Source organism: Cervus elaphus, chromosome 1, assembly GCF_910594005.1.
Source record: "Cervus elaphus chromosome 1, mCerEla1.1, whole genome shotgun sequence".
Taxonomy (NCBI): Eukaryota; Metazoa; Chordata; class Mammalia; order Artiodactyla; family Cervidae; genus Cervus; species Cervus elaphus.
Genome location: NC_057815.1, coordinates 38,353,939 through 38,359,938, shown reverse-complemented (window position 1 = coordinate 38,359,938; position 6,000 = coordinate 38,353,939).

The following is a 6,000-nucleotide window of genomic DNA, read 5'->3' as shown; positions in this document are numbered from 1 at the left end:
CTACTGCGGGACACTAGGTCTGGGAGGACTGAGCACCCCGTGCCCTACCGCAAAGTGTCTCAGTCTTCACGGACCCCTGTGCTCACCTCCCTCGTCTCTTCCCTTAATATGCACTCATCTGGGACTCCTCCACGCTAAGAGGAGGAGAAGGAAGGGCTCTTTGCTCCGTGTGGGTGGTGGCAGCAGCAACGGCCTGAGACAGAAGCACCGAGGGACCAAGACGGACTGCTTGATTCATCTGCCTGGAGATCTTTCTGCTTCTCATCTTCGGAGATCAATGGCTCGTTTTCACAAGGGAGCTGGTAACCCTTCCCACAAGCCATGCTGGGGGAGTGGGTCGTGGGAGTGAGAAACAGCAGAGCAGGCAGGGTCGTCTGGCACAGAAGGATGGAGGTCTCACTCAAGTCCTTGCAAGGATCCAAGAAGGGGATGGTCCAGCCTCTTGAATATGTCTCCTTCCTAAGGATGAAACTTTCCCACTTCTCCTTTCCCCAAGCCTCCATCAAATTCCAGCCTTTTTACTTTGTTGAGATCAAAGCTCTTCTTCAGTACCCACTCCCGGCAAATAAAGTCAACTCTAGGGTGGTCTCCAGGGTAGAAGGTCATCCTGGAAAGGGCATCTAGAATTGGCAAGCTGGTAGCAAAGGCAAGCCTTAACGGGGCTGGTCATGGGTCATTAGTCCACCTGGCCACCCCAGAACCAGACGTGGGGACAGATGCTTAAGTTTGGCTTTGATTTCTCTCTAACTTGAAAGAAGGAATAATTCCGGGGAGGAAGGAACCAGAGAGCACATCTTATTCCTAGTGAATGGCCATTCATCCATCTGGCCACCCCAGAGCTGGACATGGGGACAAAAGATGGTTTGGCTTAAATTTCTCCCTTACTTGAATTCCTATCCAGGAAGGAATTTGATAGGAGTAGCCAGGAGTGGCCTTTTTATCCATCCCCTTGTTTTTGGAAAATTAGAGTCTTAATATGTTGTTATTAGCATTTGCTGAGAAATTTTCAAAGAAATCTCACAAACCCCTTTGGGATTCCAAAACTTAGTTTCTTCCAATTTCTTACTTTAATTGCACTTGGTACAGTTTATATCATTTCCTTCCATCCTGTAGAAATGAGTTGCATTTCTATCCATCCTCTCCATTGTTTCTGAGAGGTGGTGAGAACACAGTGGTCATTTCCAGACTCTTCTAGAGAAAAGAAAGCAGAGGCAGAGAACACCAACCTTTGTACCACACCGCATGGATTACAATGTACTTTCACGCACGGTCTCGTTCCCTTTGAAATGCACTCGATCTCTCTGAAATAGGTGACACTATCCTCATTTAATAAATGGAGAACTACCATACCAAGATATTTAGTAATTTGTCCAAGATCACTCAGCTAATAGGCAGCCAGTCCTGCTTGGGAACCTAAGCCAAGCTAGGGCGACATTCATGAAAAATGGATGTTGTCTTGTACCTTTTCTACTGAGGTAAGAAGCAGACAAGAAGGAACCCCAACACACTGTAATGTTTGTCGCCTCTAGGGCAAGCGGATTGTGGATCTAGAAATAGGATAGGCTGGGTGGGGAGGTAGATTTTTCTGTATCTACCTGTTATGCTATTAAATTTTGTACTATGTAAATATATTACCTATTAAAAAATTGAGGTTTTAAAAAGAAACTATGGGAAGAATGGAATATAAGCTGGGTAGTCATGGCCCCATCATAACCTGTGTAACCTTGGGTAAGCCAGCTGAACTGTCTATACTTCAGTTTCAGCACCTATCAGTGAGGATAAGGAACAACTGTCCTGACTACTACATTCACGGTCTATCAAGCTCACAGGCCTTTTATATTGGAGTATAGTTGCTTTACAAGACTGCATTAGTTTCTGTGTACAGCAAAGGCAATCAGACATATGCATACATATATCCCCTCTTCCTTGGATTTCCTTCCCATTTAGATCACCACTGAGCACTGAGTTGAGTTCCCTGGTTTATAGAGAAGGTCCTCATTAGCTCTCTATTTTATACATAGTAGTGTATATATGTCATTCCCAACCTCCCAATCCATCCCATTCCCCCTTCCCCCCGCCTTGGTTCTGTATGAATGTGACTCTATTTCTGCTTCGCAAATGAGTTCATCTATACAATTTTTCTAGATTCCACATATACCCATTAATTCACAAGATTTTTCTCTTTCTGACTTACTTCACTCTATGTGACAGTGTCTAGGTCCATCCACCTCTCTGTAAACGACACAATCTTGTTCCTTCTTTTGGCTGAGTACTATTTCACTGTATGTATGTGCCACATCTTTATCCATTCCTCTGTTGATGGATATTTAGTTGCTTCCATGTCCACAAGGACTGTTTTGGAGAATAACAGAGTTCAGTAACTATCAATCCGGAATGGGAAAGGCAGTATCAGCATCACCTGGTTGACATGTATGCCTCCTCTCCCAGATATTCTGATACCTGTTCCCCCTTCCCCATTACACAATCAGGAAAACCATAATTTATAACCAGTCTGAGTTTGAAAAACCACAGATGCTGAAGTCAGGCTCATCTTGAGCTCAAATCTCAGTTGCTTAGCTGACTAGTTGTATGATCCTGGTCAAGATACCTAAACCTCATTTTTCTCATATCTAACTTAGGCACAACCATACTTATCCTCATACACTGTTGTGAGGATTAAACGAGATGGTGGATGTAAAGCATGTGGCACGGTGCCCAGGACCTAGTATATATTCAAAAGCTGTATAGTTTCCTTCTCATTACAAATAAAATGGATCAATAGAATTAATAGCCACCATCCATTCTACTGTCTATTTATATGAGTTCAACTTCTAAAAACAGATGATTCTACCTATAGGTGATACCATACAGTATTTGTCTGTCTCTGTATGGCTTATTTCACTAAGCACGATGGTTTCAAGTTTATCCATGTTGTCACAAATGGCAGGATTTCCTCACTTATGGGTGAACAATAAATACTCCATGTGTCTATATGCCGCATGCTGTTTACATTTTGGCTGCTTCCATATCTTGGTTATTAGACATGGGAGTGCAGATATCTTTCTGAGAGTCTGATTTCATTTTCTTTGGATACATAACCCAGAAGTGGGATCGCTAGATCTTGCCATGTGTGTGTGCGTGCTAAATCATTTCAGTCATGTCTAACTCTTTGTGACCCTATGGACCGTAGCCGACCAGGCCCCTCTGTGCATGGGATTCTACAGGCAGAAATACTGGAGTGGGTTGCCATGCCCTCCTCCAAGGATCTTCCTGACCCAGGGACCAAAGCTGCATCTCTTAGTTCTCCTGCATTGGCCAGCAGGTTCTTTACCACTAGTGCCACCTGTGAGGTCCCAGATTTTACCATTCAGTTCAGTTCAGTTCAGTTGCTCAGTCATGTCCAATTCTTGGCGACCCCATAGACTGCAGCACACCCGGCTTCCCTGTCCATCACCAATTCCCGGGGCTTACTCAAACTCATGTCCATTGAGTCAGTGATGCCATCCAACCATCTCATCCTCTGTCGTCCCCTTCTCCTCCTGCCTTCAATCTTTCCCAGCATCAGGGTCTTTTCAAATGAGTCAGTTCTTTGCATCAGGAGGCCAAAGTGTTGGAGTTTCAGCTTCAGCGTCAGTCCTTCCAATGAATATTCAGGACTGATATCCTTTAGGATGGACTGGTTGGATCTCCTTGCTGTCCAAGGTTTACCATAGTTGTTTTAATCCCCCCCCACCCCGCACCATGGGCTGCAGCACACCAGGCTTCCCTGCCCTTCACCATCCCCCAGAGCTTGCTCAGTCTCATGTTCATTGAGTCAGTGAGGCCATGGACATGACTCTGAGCAAGCTGTTCTAATTTTTAAAACAACCTCCATGATGTTTTCTATAGTGACTGTAACAGTGTACAAGGGTTCTCTCCTCTCTACATCCTCACCAACACTTCATTCTTATCTTTGGAAAGTAGACATCTTAACAGGTATGTTGTGAAGTGATATCTCCTTGTGGTTTGATTTGCATTTCCTTGATGACTAGTCAGGTTGAGCACCTTTTCATGGACCTGTTGGCCATTTGTATATCTTCTTGAGAAATATATCCACTCAAGACCTTTGCCCATTTTTCATTAGATTATTTGTTGTTTTACCAAGTTCTATGTGTTTCTCATATTTTAGATATGAATCCCTCATCAGATATGTGGCTTGCAAATATTTTCTCCCATTTCATAGGTTGCCTTTTCATTTTGTTGTTTCCTTTGCTGTGCAGAATATTTTTAGTTTGATGTAGTCCCACTTATTCATTTTTGTTTTTGTTAATTGTGCTTTTGGTGTCATATCAAAAAAATCATCACCAAGACCAATGTCAAGGAGCTTTTGCCCTGGGAGTTTTATGGTTTCAAGCCTTACATTTAAGTCCTTAATTTTAGGTTAATTTTTGTGAGTGGTATAAGATAGGAGTCCAATTTCATCCTTTTGCATGTAAATATTCAGTTTTCCCAACACCATACTATCTTTTACAGGTGCTTCCCAGGTGACTGACTTCCCAGGTGGCCCAGCGGTAAAGAACACACCTGCCAATGCAGAAGTCCCAGGTTCAATCCCTGGGTCAGGAAGATCCCCTGGAGGAGGAAATGGCAACCCACTCCGGTATTCTTGAAATCTCATGGACAGAGGAGCCTGGCAGGCTACAGTCTATGGAGTCACAAAGAGTTGGATATGACTGAGTAACTAAGTAACAATCTTTTACAGGCTAAGATTTTTTCCATCTGTTTTGTTGGTTGTTGAATTCCCAGAACCTGGAAGGATGCCTGTTACATGGTAGATGCTCAATAAATATTTGCTGGGTGAATGAGTTAATCGCATTAGGGAAGGGAAGGGAAGAAAAGTGGGACTATCTAGGAAATTCCTCCGGTGTGTGTTAGCTCTCCTGGCCTTCTTGGATGGGAGGGTGGGGGGCCTGCCAGCTGAGGTAGGAGTATGTCACCAGCCCTGGAGCTGGGGTCTTGGTGGCCTCCTCTGGTTCTGTGGATGTTCTGAGCAGACTGTCGTGGTCTAACTGTTGCCACGACTCTGGCCTGCTCCTCACTTGGACACATGGAACTCAACTGGCTACTGAGCAGCTTGTATTGACACAATAATGCATTTCTTGGAATGGAGAAAATTTGGGCCCCCTGAGCTGCCATTACCGGGAAAAAGGAAACACTCTGGGCCCCAGAGCCTGGAGGCCCGTGTGAGAACATAGAGAGATGGACAGTGGGGAGAGGCCAGGCCCAGAGCAACCCCAGTCTCACCCCCGACAAGGGGAGGCAGAGAGGCCTTGAAGAGGACTCAGTTAGGGAACATTCTGCCCACAGCACCCAGTGGAGAGGAAAGACCCACCAAGAAGCCTGCATGCCCCCCTGCTTCAGAGGCCACCATCTGATTCACCTCATTGTTCATGGGAGAGCAGTCTGTCCCTCAGACCAAAGCAAGACTCTCAACACAACCCAACAGCCTCAACCTGCCTTTGTACCAACATCCTCCAGAGTGGCAGATATCTGAGAGAATTCCCTCAGGCCTTAGAAACCATCTAATCCAGCCTCCTTCCAGCACCCAAATCTGTATGACATCTCCAGCAAATGACCTTCCAGCCTTTGCTTGAAGACGTCCAATGAGTAGAGCCCATCGCATTTTTGCAGAAGCCTTCCTTCTCTTGTCTCCCAGATCTGTTTCGCAAAACCATCCACCCATCCAGTGCCTTCCTTTGGGACTACTCAGAGGAAGCCCAATCTGATTTCAAGGTCGGAATCATCCCATCATCACGCTTTCTCATCTCTAGGCCCCTCCCCTCACTTCTTTCAGCAGAGTATGGAGGACCCAGCTCAGAGGCTGCAGCTCTGTGCCATGCCGTGTGCCTGGGGCCCCTTGAGTACCTAACAGCGTCCCTTGAATGAGTGGATGAGGTGAAGAATTGGTGCAAGTTTCTCAATGTAAGAGTGAGGAAATGCATCTCAGCAAGGATGTGACAT